Below are 15,435 nucleotides of genomic sequence, written 5' to 3'. Positions count from 1 at the left end.
GACTTCTTTCCTTGAATTTTGTTGTAACTTCAAAAATATCTGCAAATTTGCAGAAAGGCTGAGCAGGAATAGGAATGCTAAACACTTCTCCATGGCTGGTAGGCATCATGCAGGATCAAGTCCAAACTGCAGTTTTGCATTCCAGATTTTTAGTAATTTTCTGAAGAAAATAGACTTGAATTACTGCATGAATTCTCTTTTGTTAGCAATGTTAATTTGTCAGAACTATGTGTTTGTTTATTCAGAAATCAGTATGATATTTATTTTCCTCCTTTGTTCACCCTCTTCCATTTGCAGCTGGGCAGAATTTGTCCACGTGAAGAAGGAAGGAGCAAAGTAAGCTGGATGGGTGAGATGATTTACTGTGATGCAGAACAGTCATCACACATCTATGTTAAGGGTTGTGTAATTGTGTAAATATCATTTTACTGCATTTCTGTCTTCATCTGACCAAGTTTTAATTGGACTTCCACCACAGATTTTCCAATGTGACATGAAGTGAATCATATAGCCTCTAATTCTATTCTGTATAATTTTAAAAGGATTAATAATACTCAGTGTGGGGTTTTTTTCTGGATGAGTTTTGGAAAAGAAAGGCATTATGCCTTGTCCCTGAAAGTACAGCTGTAATGCAAATAATTTAAACATTAATATAATTCAGAATATTTGAGGAACAGCGCTCAATTATTTATTTAATGTTTCCATTTGTTTTCATAGTTCTAAGGTTTTTTTCTCATTTAGCATTCTAAAAAATAATGGTTTAAAAATAAATTAACATTATTGAAAAACTTAAAATATATTTTGAAAAAATAAAAGCAGATAAACTGCATTAATAAAAGGGATTGGAATGAAGTAATGCATTCTACCTTTTCTTCGTAACTATTGTATTGCAAGAAGTTGTCCCTTGAAAGTCTGGAGAAAAACTGTCATAACTAGAAATTAATTATGTTAGATTACCTCACTTTGATAATGCTGAAATTAAAAAATTATCCTTTCTAATGACCTGAACTTTAAAAAATAATGTCCTCTCTCCTTCTCCAAACTTTGGGTATGTTAGGCAGTTCATCTATAAGGGTTATTCATGTGAAGAAAAACACTGGGTGTGTGCTTTCTAAAGACCTCTGTAAATCAACAAAGCTATACATAGCACAGTCTGATGTAATTACCAGCTGATATTTCTGCAAAGACACTCCAAATGAGAGAGGAAATTCCAAACTTCCTTATTATTCCAACATGCTGAGCTTGATAGTCAATAAAAGTTTCCAAGTTTTATTTAGTGTATTGGTGGCATTTGTCTGGTTCCAGTGTCAGGTATCTTTTGTTTCCTACTCTTTGTTTGCTATTAACTTTTCATTAGTGTTGCATTTCTGAAACACTCCATTTTTATTATATAAGGTATAGCAATCAAGCCATTTCCACTAAAGCATCCCAGCTACATCTCATTTTGCCTCACTGTTAGTAAAAAGCAGTGTTACAGTTAATGGTTTCTCAGAGAGTGTGTTGGTTTTTTTGTATGGAATTAGGAGAGCTCTGCTTTAAGGATCTTGTTTTAAAAAAGAATATTGCATGTAGAAACGGGAGTTAAACCTAAATGTTGCATAGCTTTGGATTTCTCTTTTCAAGCTTTGGTACTATTCATGTTGTCACAAGTCAGCCAGTTTCTGCAAACCCAGGCAATCCAACCTGTATAATTAAAAAAATTTAAAAAAAAAAAAAAAAAAGAAACCAGGTTGATGGGAAAGAAATGTGGTTAGTAAACAAACAAAAAATAGTAATGTTGGCATAATAGGGAATGAAACAAAAGCAAATTTAGCATAGTTGTGTTAGTGGCTGGAATGAGCATATGATTAAATATATCCCCTTTAACCAGAATGGGCCTATATTTAAACAAAATAAGAAATGTATCATCCTATTCCTAACACAGAAGAAATACACAATTGAGAAAAAATACTAAATAATCCACATAGATGTGGCTAAGATGTCATAGAAAAGCAACAGCCAAAGATTGATTAATAAATAGTGGAACATATACTCAAAGAGAAAGATTTAGTGGAAGACTGTCTCTTACCTGGAAGGAAGATAATTGTTTTAAATTTGGTATTTAGCTCCTACCTCTGCTCTCTGAGGTGCAATTTTCAGCTCTGTGCTGGGGCAGTTTGTCAGCCCATTGCCAGCTGGATAACTATCAGCCAAGCAGATGTACCTTTTTGCATCTTTTTTTTTTTTTTCTGTTTAGTAGATGTGACTCCATTTTAAAATTTTCCCTTGTTTTGTTTAGTGGATAAAAGTGTCAACATCACCTTGAAGCCAAATTGAGATGTTGAGATGACAAGGTTAAGACATATGAGAAGATATATAGGATACATGGAATGATATTGACAGAATTTACCTTCCAAAAACGCAGAAGCTGTTTAATTTTTCAGACATGAAAACATCCTAGAATTGTGGTGGTGGCAAAAATGAAAGGCTCCCTAAATTAGCTCTCAAATTCTTTTTGTTAACTTATTGTGTGGATCTGCTTATGACAGTTCATTTTCATTTCCTTTTGTTTTATTCCTTCGCATATTTAAAAGCAAAACATTCCTTTTCAACTTTGTCAGGCAGATGATCAGTTCGTACCTTTGTGGCATGTTTTACTGTTATTGACATAGGTGCTCCAAAATAAACATCAAATTTCTGAAGTTGGAAGTTTTTCAGGATTCTGTGTATGCATTACAATCCTGGATAAAGGCATGTTTGGCTAAACCTGCTTATCTTTTACGCAGATAGTCTGGTTGGAATTGCTGTACAGCATTGTTGGCAGGTATTTCTGAAACAAGAATGTACATATATTGTTCAAAAACTCTTTGGATTAAAATTCAGTGATCTCTCTCCTAAACAGCCTTAGAACAAGTTTTTTATTAGAAAGTCATACCAAACAATAACATTTGTCAGAGTTCAAGAAGGCAGATTTGAACATGGGGATCCAATTTAAAAGCTGGTTTTCATAACAACATGTGTGTTAGAGTATAATATTTATTGAAGTAGGGCTGAAAGATTTCTGCAGAGGCTTGACTTGTCTGATTCTGTGATACTTGCAGAAAATATATTCTGTTTGCATAACTGTGTAATTTATACTCCTTAAATTTTCTATAAACTTCTTCTTTATTAAGACTTATTAGAAAATTAATCCTGTGGATTATCCACCACTCCATTTTCACACTATTTTTTATAAATCTGTTTCAAAACACTTCATGTTGTCTTTGGTCACAGACACAGCTTCTCCAGGGAAGGGGTGTTTGAGCATGACAGTCTGTAGAATGAAACTCTCTATCTGTACCCTACTCTGAACCACCATGGTACTCTCATGTCCTACAGCTTGAGAGAAATTAGCCATGTCTTTTAAGAACTATCACTGGCAACTAATCTACATTTCATCATCTGGGATACTGAGCTCCCTTCACTCCTTCAAAGATGCAGTGTGTGTTTTCTTATTCCCATAGTGTATGGAATAAACAAAATTCCAGAAAAATACTGTTTCAATGTCAATTCCATCTGTTTCAACAATAACTGTTGTGTATTTCACATATTCTGTGCAGTTAAACTCATCACTGTTTGATTCCAAATACCTGAGGGCAGTAGGCTGAAATAAGATTCAAACTTAAAGTCATAGGATTCTGCAAGGCTATGTTTTTATGTGGAGTTTGGTACTAGTCTCTTAGCAAGTGGCAAAAGCAGATGTTGTGGAACATACCTGAATAAGTATAGCAGTGAATTATTAAAACTGTGACTATTACCGGAACTATTTTTTCTTTAAATTACTGTACTCACAAGTTCTTGGAAGCATTCTTGGTGTGGTCCATGTGAGAAAAAAACAAGTCATTTATTTTTAAGACAACTAAAAATTCTCACTAGAAATTTCTGTACAGTAAATCAAGATTCAATCCTTTCAGTCAACAACATCCCAAATGGTAATATATTCTTCCAGCTTGTTTATTCCTATACATCCATCTTCTGAAAAATACAACTTCTGCTACTTTAGTTACATCATCACAGGCCACCTTTATTTTCTTTGACTCCTCTAATTATGGGAAGCCTGAGAAAGCCTACCTTCCCATTCCTCACCCTCTTCATTGTACATCAGAAGGTGGTATTCTTGTCTGCCGCAGTTCAGACAATGTCAAAGTGGAGAGGGGAAAAAAAAAAAGGAGAAAAAGAAAAACAATAACTAGGGTTGTCTGCCTGCCCATCCTTCCACTGTGTGAACAGGGAGGGTTTGAGGGAATATTTTTCATGGGATAGGGTTGCACCACGACTTAAAAAATTAAAATATATTGTTTAGATACCTCAATAAATGGAATGATTTTGGGGAGGGAGACTTTTAGAAGCGCTTCTCAGTTATGCAGTACAAAGAACTGGTAACAAAGAAATTAATCTTTTTTTTTTTTAAGTAGAGATACAAATGCAAACAGGGCTTTGGCTACTAATACTCAGATTCATAAGCACAGTTTTAGATTCCTGCATTTAAAAGATTGGCCAATAAACCTGGGCATATTTTTTAGTGCTGTGAATTTCTCATTAATTGAGTTTCTGTAGTGTCAGTTTGTAAGGAAGACTTCTCTATTTAATGTCTGTGGCTGTTCATCTTGGGAAGAGAGATGCACTCCTTGAGTAGAAAAATGGTGCCTATTTTCCAAAATTCTTAATTAAATGAAAAATAGTTTTACTGTTATTTTACTATTTGATTATAATTAAGGTTTTTGGGGGGAGTTGCGTCTGCGACTCAATATGATTGCATCTTTTCACTGCTGAGAAATTTTTTAACTGTTTTAAAGTGTGTGTCTAAAATGGTAGTTATACATTAAGGCATAAGGTAACTTCAAAGACAGCTTTAAGAAAGAAATACAGATTTAAATTTTCTTTATCTTTGTCACAAAGTTTATTTGTTGATTCTGAAGGAATTAAATTGATAAATGCAGGGCTCAGGTAGCACCCTGTGACATTTTAACCTGGGTTCAAAGCTTCTCTTGTGGTTTAGCTCACTCAGAGAAGCTTTGATGTTCTTACATTCATTCACCCCTCATTTGCTATTGTCTTAAGTATTTACCTTCTGGAGTTTATTTAGGAAAGGTATTCTAGGATGTAGCAGCATATCTTAAAGCAGAACTGTGGTAGGATAGAGATGCTTACAGAGATGTTAATCACCTGTGATCTGTCATGTACTTACATATAAATTACAAGGTCAATACTAAACATACATGATTCTGGATTATTAAATGTGAGGAAGAAACTATATGCTTCCTTGAAAGATATCTCTGTCATTTTCTTTTTGAAATGGTTTTCAAATTTGAGTATTGATTTTAATTTTTTTAACTCCAACATTTGAATTAGAAAAAATCCTTGAAAGTAATTTGAAAAATAAACTTTTCAGCATATAGTTACTTTTTGTAGCCCTTGTAATCTTCAATATTAATTTTTCACAGCTTTGTGTGAGCAAAGTAATATGTATGTGCAGAAGATTTGGTCTGTCCTGTTCACTGGAAATATTAAATAGTTCATGAGGCATTTGCTATCAAAACTGACTGGAACACCTGCCTTCTCTTCATTGCAAGGCTGATCTATGGGACTAATATAATTTATGCATGAGGTTGAAAATTAAACTAGGAAGAAGTAGCATAATCAGAGTGTGCAATATGAAATCAGAATTGAGCAGTTAAAATGTTTTCTCAAGGGGAGAACCGCTGAGAGATTATTTGTTTGCATAATTCTTGAGTACCAGATTTTTTTCTTCTATTTTATTTTAGAAATTATTTTTTTTTCAATTCATAAATGAATAAAGCTTATTATGAAAATGAAATGGTAAAATAAGGATTTAAGTATAGAATGAAGAAAAATTAGTAAGATGGTTTTAAAGTCAAAGATAAATATTAACATAATGTTTCATTTAAGTTCAGAAAACTTAAGGATAGAAGGAACTTCAGGGGCTTACTAGTCTGCCCCATCACAGATTGCTCAGACAGACTATGGAGTCTCCAACCTGGACAACTGGCTCTAAGTAGCTCTGCTTGAGCAGGAGCTTCACCAAAGAGGATGAAAGAAACTTATCCAACACCAATCTGATGCAAATAAGCAGACATTTCTTCATTCAGCATGCTGAGAACACAGGGGATCACTCCTCCAAAAGTGTTCTCTTACTGAAAAAATCCATTCATTTTTACACTTTTCTGTTACATAAGCCCAGTCTTGCATTTATCCTCTACAATGATTTGTTTTGTTAGTTTTATAACTTTATTCTAAAACAACCATTGGTCAATTTTACTTAGCTCTACTGATTGGAATCTTTGATACTCAAATCAAGATGGGAAGGGTAAGGGGGTTTCCAAGCAGCACAAATGGTCCAATATCTTCTTGGTGAAGTTTCCGTAGTTGCATACTTCAAACACAACACTCCTAACAATCCTATACACCATGCTTCACAATTTCCTTCCTTTTAATCCCAACTATTTCTTCTATACGATCAAATCTCGATTATTTTGTCAGACTAATTACAATATTTCCCCCCTTTGAAAGTTTTGAAAATAATTTCAATACTTTCATTATAATCCTAAAATTTGCTTATGTTACATCTATACTCTATTTCATTCATTATAGTTTGTGGGAGTCTTGGAATTGATTCCTTTTCATCTTGTTGTCTACCCGCTGCTTGGATAATCATCCAATTAAATGCAGTCTTACTGTTTATTTGTTTCTTTAAACAATAGTAAATCAAAATAATTGTTAAAAATATTATTAACAAGATTAATGCAGTATTAATCAGTGATTTTGCCCATGAACTCAGATTTCATCCCAGTCCACTAAAGATTTTATCTATCCAACTTTCTTGCATATCTTATCAAAGCTTGTATTTTTTCTATATTTTCTAACAAGTCCAAGCCATGTTCTACATCTTGTGTCACATTTGTAACGTGTATGCAACAATGATCAATTCTATCTTTCAAATATCTACAAACCCCATGTTCTTTGAGTAAGATCATATCTAAAACCATTTTATTTTGTAAAAGCATGTTTGAAGTTGCTTGTAACTGCTAATTTACATCCTTGAATCCCTCCCTGGTTACATTTGCCAGCCTTTCTAGCTATCCTGTAAGTCGACATATCCATTCTCTAATCCTATATGTTGCTAAAGGGGTCAAGGAAGACTCCAAGGTCCAGCCAATTTTCACTCTCGTCAAACATTCATGCCATTCTTCATCTATTTCTTACCTTTTTACCTATTCCAATTTCAAATTTTCTAATGCTCCTTTAAAAGGATCTTTCTTCCAGATTGGACATAACATTGGCATGCTTCATGTTATTTACTTCACTTTACCATCTAACAGTAAATGAATTGTCCAAGTCCCATCACTCCTTGCCCAAACTAAGTGTCCCGGGCTCCTAACTGTACATCTTCTGCAACTACACATGGTTCCTCTTTTGGGTGTATATGTCTCAGTCAGTTGGAGGCTATTTTTAAGACCTCTGCAGAGACACTCCTACTTTAAAGCAGCAGATAAAGGGGGAATAGCCTGAATTATCATATCGGCAGTACTACAATTGCATATATTTTCATATTTCCACCATGATATTAGATTTTCCTCTTCTTGGTATGAGGTTTCCTTATCACCCAAAACTGATCAGGTATTAAAAACTAATCCATCCCAAGTAAAACACCAAGAAGCCTTAGACATGTACTGAATTTGAGATAAGACTGTCATTGACCAAATGGAGTCCAAATTTTTCTCCTTCCCCTGTGTTTGATTAGTTTTATCACATTTCCATTCCATGATCATTTGGCTTACATTTCTCTTTATTTGTTCATCGTAAGAACATCATCTTATGTTCCAAGATCTTCCACTTTTGGCAAAAACAGAATTTGATAATTTCTCACAATCAGCTGTACACCCTGGAGACTTCCATTGTTTCCTAATATTCTCTATTTGTTTCTTTCATCCAATTACAGGTTTCTGTTCACAACACGTGGTTTTATTTTCATTTTCTAGAATAGTCGAAGTCATGGTTAAGATTCCCCATGGAATGGACTCACCTACTGCTGTTAGTATTGGTAGGCAAGCAGTAATTTGTGACATGTTCTGCAAATTGCCAAAGTCTTTGATTAATCCTAACATCAAATTTTCTTCTTGGGTTTTTCCTGTGAGGTGCATTTATTGCTCTGTCTCTGTTTGTCTTTTAATCCTTTCTTTCTTGGTCCGTGTTGGGACAACTTTTTCTGAATGACAGAACTGGCAAATAAAATTTCCTTGCTCTTTTTCTAATTCCAAACAGCATCCTTGCTTTGAAGTTCAGAATTCTTTACAAATCAATTCTTGTGTTGGACTTTGTAACACTAAGTCATATTTTGGGCGTTTTTGTTCCTTATTTTCAAGTGGAAGACAACAAAAGTCATCTCTACTCAACAAACAACAGCATTGACCTGCATTCTTCAAGGTAATACAACGTACTTCTGTGTCATTTACCTCTGACTCTCATTTTAGGTGGAATTATTTTCTATCCCTTTCCTAGTTCACTTGCAGTTTATCAGGATTAAAGTCTTGAATCTGTGTAAAATCACATGTCAGCTTCAGTGGATCTCCCCATCTTATTGATATTTCTAGTTGTTCAGTTTTTGCCTCAACCCAGGCTCCCACTAACATTAATTTCCAAATCAATATCCATTCTCCCCAGACTTCAAGGTGATACGTAAGATTAAACAGCATATCTAAAAGTCAGTTTTGAAGTCTTAGGATCCCTATTAACAATCTTCCAAGTTGGTGAGGCTTTCTTCACTCTAATATAATGTATCCACACTTCTGATTCAGCTATCTTAATGGCAGTAAAAGTAGTTAACAATCAGTTAACAGGAGTTAACAGTACTTGAAAAGCTCCTTTCCAATGTTCCTGAAGAGGTTCAGAAATCCATGTCTTCTCATAATCTTCTGGTTGGAAGTCATGAACCGGATTTTCCAAAGTTAGCGGTCGATTCCACACTGGGAAGCTTCTCAAAGCTGTCAAGGTTTTTCCTAAAGAAAGCAAATACTGATATAAATCACATTTCCCTTTTACATGCATTCCCACAGTAGGATTTGTAGATTTGTATGGTTTCCTATACAATATTTCATAAGGACTAACACTAGTCCTTGTCTTTCACTGTACCCTTATTCTTAAAAGGGTGAGAGTCAACGCCTGTGGCCATTTAAGATTGGTCTCTTGACATATTTTACTAATTTTCTTTTTTATATTCTGATTCATCCTTTCTACTTTTTCACTTGATTGTGGTCTCCATAGAGTATGTAAGTCCCACTGAATTCCCAATGCTTTGCTTACATCTTGAACTATTTCTGCCACAAAGTGTGATCCTCTATCTGAAGATATCCCTACTGGGACCCCAAATCTTGGAATTATTTCTTCTAATAACCTCCTTACCACTTCTCTCACTTGATTGGTGCAAAATGGGAAGGCTTCAGGCCACCCATAAAAAGAGTCAGCTAATATCAATATCCTCCTGATCTAGGTAACTCCAAAAAGTCAGTTTGCCAATTGTCTCCTGGTTCAACTCCTGATTTCAAACTTCCTAATGGTGGTCTTTTTCAATTAATTGGATTATTTTTCAAAGTAGTTTCACATGTCATGGTTATAGATTTGATAATTCCAAGCATTTTACAGAGACCACAGTTCATTTTCTTAATGCTGTCAATGCCTCTGCTCCCCAGTGACATTCCTTAGGTTTTATTTGAGCCAATTCTCTCATAACTATAAGTGGGACCACCACCTGTCCTTGTATATTCACTAGCCATTCTGCCAAATTTTTCCTCGCATTCATTAACTGTCCCAAGTTTTCATCTTCTTCTGAATATTTAGGTTGTTCCCTAGGTAATTTTACCTCTTTTGTAGGTATTAATGCCATTTGCATTGAAGTTTTTGCCACAGTCTTTCCTATCCTATCCTATCCGCTACTCTATTTCCTACAGCTTCCTTAGCAGTTCCTGTTTGGTGTTCTTTACAGTGCATGATTACCACAGCCTTAGGTTGTTTCAAGAGCTCTGATATTTCTTCCTTATACTTAATTGATGATCCTTGAACTGATAAAAGTCTCCTTTCTTTCCACATAATTCCATGTGCATGGATTACTTCAAATGCGTGTATTGAGTCAGTCCATATATTGACCGATTATTCTTTTCTTAATTCCAAAGCTCATATTAGCACTATTATTTCTGCTTTTTGAGCTGATGTGTTTCTGGCTAATGGTTTAGCTTCTATAATTAGGGTTTCAGTAGTTACCTTATATCCAGTGAAGCATGCTTCATGTTCTACGTAGCTACCACCATCCGTAAATAATTCCAAATCAGGATGAGATAAAGGAGCGTCCTTTAAATCTAGTGTACTGGAATAAACATAATCAGTTGTCACCAGGCAATTGTGTTCCACCAGGCCCTCTGCCTGTAGAGTATTCAAAAACACTGCAGATTTAAAAACTACTACAACGTTAGTAGTTTTTAAAACATCATCTTGTTCCAACAATACAACTTGATATTTTGGTGTTGTGCTGGGAGACAACTGATGGCCCCCCCTAAAACTTGAATATATGAGGTACATATACAGTCATTTTAGGTCCCAAAGTTAACTTAAATGCCTCTTGAATCAATGTCACTGTTGCAGCCACTGCCCGTAAACAACTAGGCCATCCTTCACTTATAGTGCCCAATTGTTTGGAAAAGTATCCCACAGGTCTTTTCCAGTTTCCAAGGTATTGCATCATATTGCATCAGTACCCCCGATGCAATATGTTGTATCTTGTGTACAAAGAGCTAGGATTTCTTGGTTAAATCTGGCAATCCTAAAGCTGGTGGTGTCATCAAAGCCTGGTTTCGGTCTAGGTAGGCTCTTCTCCACAAAAAAGGTAGTCTTTTCAGGGTTTCACACAGTGGTTTAGCTAGAATTCCATAGTTCATAATCCAAAGTCTACACCATCCAGTTGTTCCTAAAAAGGCCTGCAATTTTCTGATGTCTTTTGGCTCAGCAATTTTACAAATTGCCTCTTTATGGCTCATCTCCAGTTGTCTCTGCCCGTGGGATATCTCAAAGCCCAGATATACAACAGTCTGTTTCACAGTTTGAGCTTTATTTCTTGAAACCTTACAGCCATTCTGACCCAAAAAGTTTAAAAGTTTAATCATTACCCGTGTACAGCTACCTTCATTTCCTGTAGAAATGAGAATATCGTCCATGCATTATAATATCAAGTGATTACCATTGAGATTTATTTCCTTTTTCCATCCTTCTATTTCTTTCACCAGTCGGTTCCCAAATATCGTAGAACTATCTTTGAATCCTTGTGGCAGTCTAGTTCAAGTTAATTGGGTTTCCTGTCCTCTATAGGGATTTTCCCATTCAAAGGCAAAAAGGTTTCTGCTCTCTTTTTCTAGAGGTATAAAAAAAGAAGGCATCTTTCCAACCAAGCACTGTAAGCCAGCCATGTTTCTCATTTAAAGTTGTTAATAATGCATATGGATTGGCATATCTTCCAAGATATTCAATGGCATGAATATCTTTCACTATCAGATTTATGGCTTGTAAATTTATGGCTACAAAACTACATTCTCCTGATGGTTTCTCAACAGGGAAACCCGGGATATTGTACTCAGATTCATATTCTTCTAAAATTTTATATTTTGTAAATTTATCAATCAGTTTTCTAATTCCTTCACAAACTTCCTTCTTTATTGCTTTTTTTTTTTTTTTGGCCTAGCTGTTTCTTTTAATTCTATTTTAACTGGACTGGTTGCCTTTGATTTTCATGGAATGTTGGTACTCCACACTGTAGACATGACTGCATTGTCTACTACTTCCAATATTTCTGTTTCCTTAATGTGTTCCTGTAACATCATTAATTGATCCATCTTTGACTCTGGTACCTTTAATAAAATTTCTCCATTCTCAAAAACAATTTCTGCCTGTAATTTATTTAACAAATCCCTTCCCATTAGTGATATTGGATACTCTGGCATATAAAAAAGTTCATGTGTCTTTACTTTGCTATCAAATTTCATATTGAGTGATTCTAAAAAGGGACAACTTTCAGCCATCCCTGGAGGATTCAAAATTTCTGTGCAAATTATATATAAGGGAACCTTTATCACAAAAATGTAGTTGTTCCTTGGAGGGGGCATAGCTGTAGTTTAGTAATTCACAAGTGGAACTACCCAGAGCTTAAAAATGTAAAATAAAAAAACAAAAACAAAACAAAAAAAAAACCTACAACATTTTTTCTCAGGGGATTCTTCATACTTATCTTTAATAAAATATTTCAGGTCCTAAGATAAGCGCCTGAAATAAGGCAGTATGAAGTCACTGTGTAAACAAAACTATAAAGAGCCAGAAGAAATTATCTAATTGGAATTTTAGTCAGCAGTACTTAGACAGCAGTAGAGTAACTATAAAACATTAATTGACAATTCATTATTTGCTAGTTTTCTTTTCTTGTAATCAGAGATGTTGGTACTCCTTTAAAATCAGACTTCAGCTTGCCATTGTGCTTTTTGTAGCAAAAAACATAGGTTCACTTATATTGGCTGTGTAGTCGTATAAGAACTGATTTGTAGCAATAAGAACTGATTTGTATCCTATATATTGTATATATAGTGTATATGTATAATATATTGCCATTTTTGTTCCATATGTACTATTTGCCACTTGGCAGTTTTCTAGGATCAATATAGAAAAAAGGAATTAAGCTTAAAAGAAAGGAGAGCTAAACTGTAGTTCCAGAATAGCTCACAGAATGCACAGTAGCAGTGAAGGTTTGAGTTCCTCACTACTAAGTTTCTTTTGGGCTATTGATTTACCGTCTTCCCAGTTGACTGTGATTGACCTGGTATTGCCAATCCCTGACTAGACACCCTGCCAAAGACAAATATGCTAAGGAGTCCTAATGATGTTCTGATTCTCCCAGAGTTTTAAGAGAAATGTGGGAGAAAGGGATTCTAAGACCAGTCTCTTTAAGTTCAACATAGAACTGTGCTTATAACTCAAGAGGGGAAAGAGAGAGGCACGTGACCCATGGCCTTTTTCTGCTCTGTTGCGACTTTAGACAAGTTAGTTGGAACACTTGTTTGTCATTTGAGTTTCCAAAGGTCCAGAACAGTGTTAGCAATATTGACTTATCTTTGTAAAGCATTTGTTGTGTGAAAAAATAATATATAAATGTCCTCTGAAGTGAAATGATATTAAAAAAGCTGGGTTTGAAAAAAAAGTATGAATGCTTTCTTTCAGAATGTCCTCAATTACCAAGTAAGAGCAGTAGGCAGAGGTTTGATAAACATGACTTTTAATTGATCATCTAGTGTTTCAGTCATATAGGAACTCTCAAGGAGTGTTGTATCTCCTTAGTATCTTGCTTTAGTTCTTAATACAATGGCCATTTAAAATAATGTCCTTATGACATTATTTTGTGACAAAGTGGTGAAGCTGCAGCTGCTTCTGTAATCTTGGTCTGCTCAGTTGTAGACCCTTGAAAATAGTCTGAAACGGAATTTTCAGCTTTTTCCTTCCTCGACCTTTCTTCTGTTTAAACATGCAGTTATTTCATGGAACTGGAGTCTGGTGAGAGCTTCTCCTCTTAGATTTACCTAAAAAAAAACTGGTTAAACACTTGGGATTGAGAACTTTGGGTTTTTAATAGTTTGTTGTAGAATTTATAGAATTGATTTTGGATGGTCTTAATACTTTTGACCTCATATTCAACTTTCCTTCTAAGATTCAAGCTGGTTAGCCATTTTTTGATTACTTTTAACAGAACAGTGGATAATAATTGGTTCTTGGAAGAAAATTTTCCCTAGTGAATGTATTACACTTATAAAGCAACTTGGATAGATTTATTGATTCTGGCTGGAAATTCAAATTGTAACCTTGAACACTTTGTGATTTTCCCAGTGATATGTCCAAATTACTTCTGGTGCCAAGTATTATATTTAATTCACATTATTATTTAAATTCTTTCTGTAAAAATATATTTAATTAATTATTTACTAAGATATATCACTGATATTTGCAGAGCAGAAAAAGTAATTTTTTTCACAGTATCTGCTATCAAATTTTGTCATACAGATATGTCTTTCTACTCACCTCTTATTTCAGTATTGTAGTATAGATTCTGACCTACAACTATATAAATAATGACCTTAATGTATGGCTATTCTGTGCATGAAATCACATTAAATACATGTGAACCTATAAACACTTCTTGTGTGGGTAAAGATGAATAATAATCTATGCCTTATAAAAGCAGTCAATAATCAGCAGTCTGCATCCTTGTCTTTGCAATAAAGGGATTTTTTTAAAATGCTAATTAAGCACACATCTTGGACAGCTGTATACTTCAGTATTATGTTTGAAGTTTTTTAAACTGTGCCACTGCAGCTATCTAATCACTGACTGCTGCAGCCCTGCTAGTTTTTTGCTATAGTATTGTAAGAAAAAATATGTGTCGTGCACCTCTTATCATCAGTACGGTTTTAATCCAATAAATTCAACATATGAAAGTACACACGCAGAAAGCTGGGAAAGTATTTCTGCTAGGGCCGTGCAAGTAATCTTCTGCTTCTGTTTGAGACAGAATCTGAACATATATCACAATCCACTAGTTTTCAAATACAGGTTTTTTACATTTCCATTTTATTGAAAATCTCTAGCAAAGGACAAAGGCTTTCAGTAATTTTTCTCTTTGAATAGTAACACATCCTCACTAATCATTTCACACTGAGCCAGTGACGCAAAAGGCTCTAGTTTATAAACACATGCATAAAATCAGTAATCCTGCTACATAAAGTTCTGCAATTTAACTCTTTAGTGTAAAAAAATATGTATTGAACATTTTACCATTTTGTTTGTGCCGAACAGTAAGAGTTCTTTTGAGACATAAACCTTGTATGCACCTGTCAAAGGGATTCTCCAGATTCCATACTCATGCCTGTATGTAATTTAGTAACTGAATAACTTTATCTTATCTTCTTGTTTCTATTTCAGATTAATTTGGCACTTCTGTACAGTGAAGTTCTGGTAAGATAGTGTCTAGCCAGTGGCGTGTTAAGGTTCAGTATCAGTGACAGACCAGTGAGTCCCCATTAATATGGAACCCTTCCAAAGATAGGTGATAGAGCCCACCTTAGTTCTGTAGTCCACCTTTAAATAAAAATCAGTTGATTGTATTTCAGGATGTTTCTGAAGCTACAGGCTGCAAATAAAATACAAAGAATTAGTTTGAAATAATTGGTACAGCTATTAATTATCAACTTATGCACAACTGTTACTTACTAAGGTCAAATATTTGTTGCTCAGATTTTGCTATTGAATTAGTCTGACAAGTGGCAGAAAATGTGTGGCTGCATGGTTGCAAACCTGAAGGGGAAATTTTAAAATGATTGC

General features: G+C 34.6%; 1 long non-coding RNA gene across 1 annotated transcript; it reads right to left on the bottom strand.

Annotated features, from left to right (window-relative positions):
• Positions 1–8,663: 8,663 nt before the first annotated feature.
• On the bottom strand, positions 8,664–15,189 carry LOC108505250. The gene is made up of 3 exons (XR_001877434.1): positions 15,175–15,189; positions 10,294–10,588; positions 8,664–9,035 (listed from the first exon to the last, which is right to left on the bottom strand). It is a non-coding gene; the product is annotated as an uncharacterized LOC108505250 (long non-coding RNA).
• Positions 15,190–15,435: the final 246 nt, after the last annotated feature.

This window comes from Lepidothrix coronata, unplaced genomic scaffold, assembly GCF_001604755.1.
Source record: "Lepidothrix coronata isolate B3197 unplaced genomic scaffold, Lepidothrix_coronata-1.0 Scaffold6, whole genome shotgun sequence".
NCBI classification, from domain to species: Eukaryota; Metazoa; Chordata; class Aves; order Passeriformes; family Pipridae; genus Lepidothrix; species Lepidothrix coronata.
The sequence above is the reverse complement of the archived record's forward strand: the minus strand, read 5'-3'. Positions and strand labels throughout refer to the sequence as shown.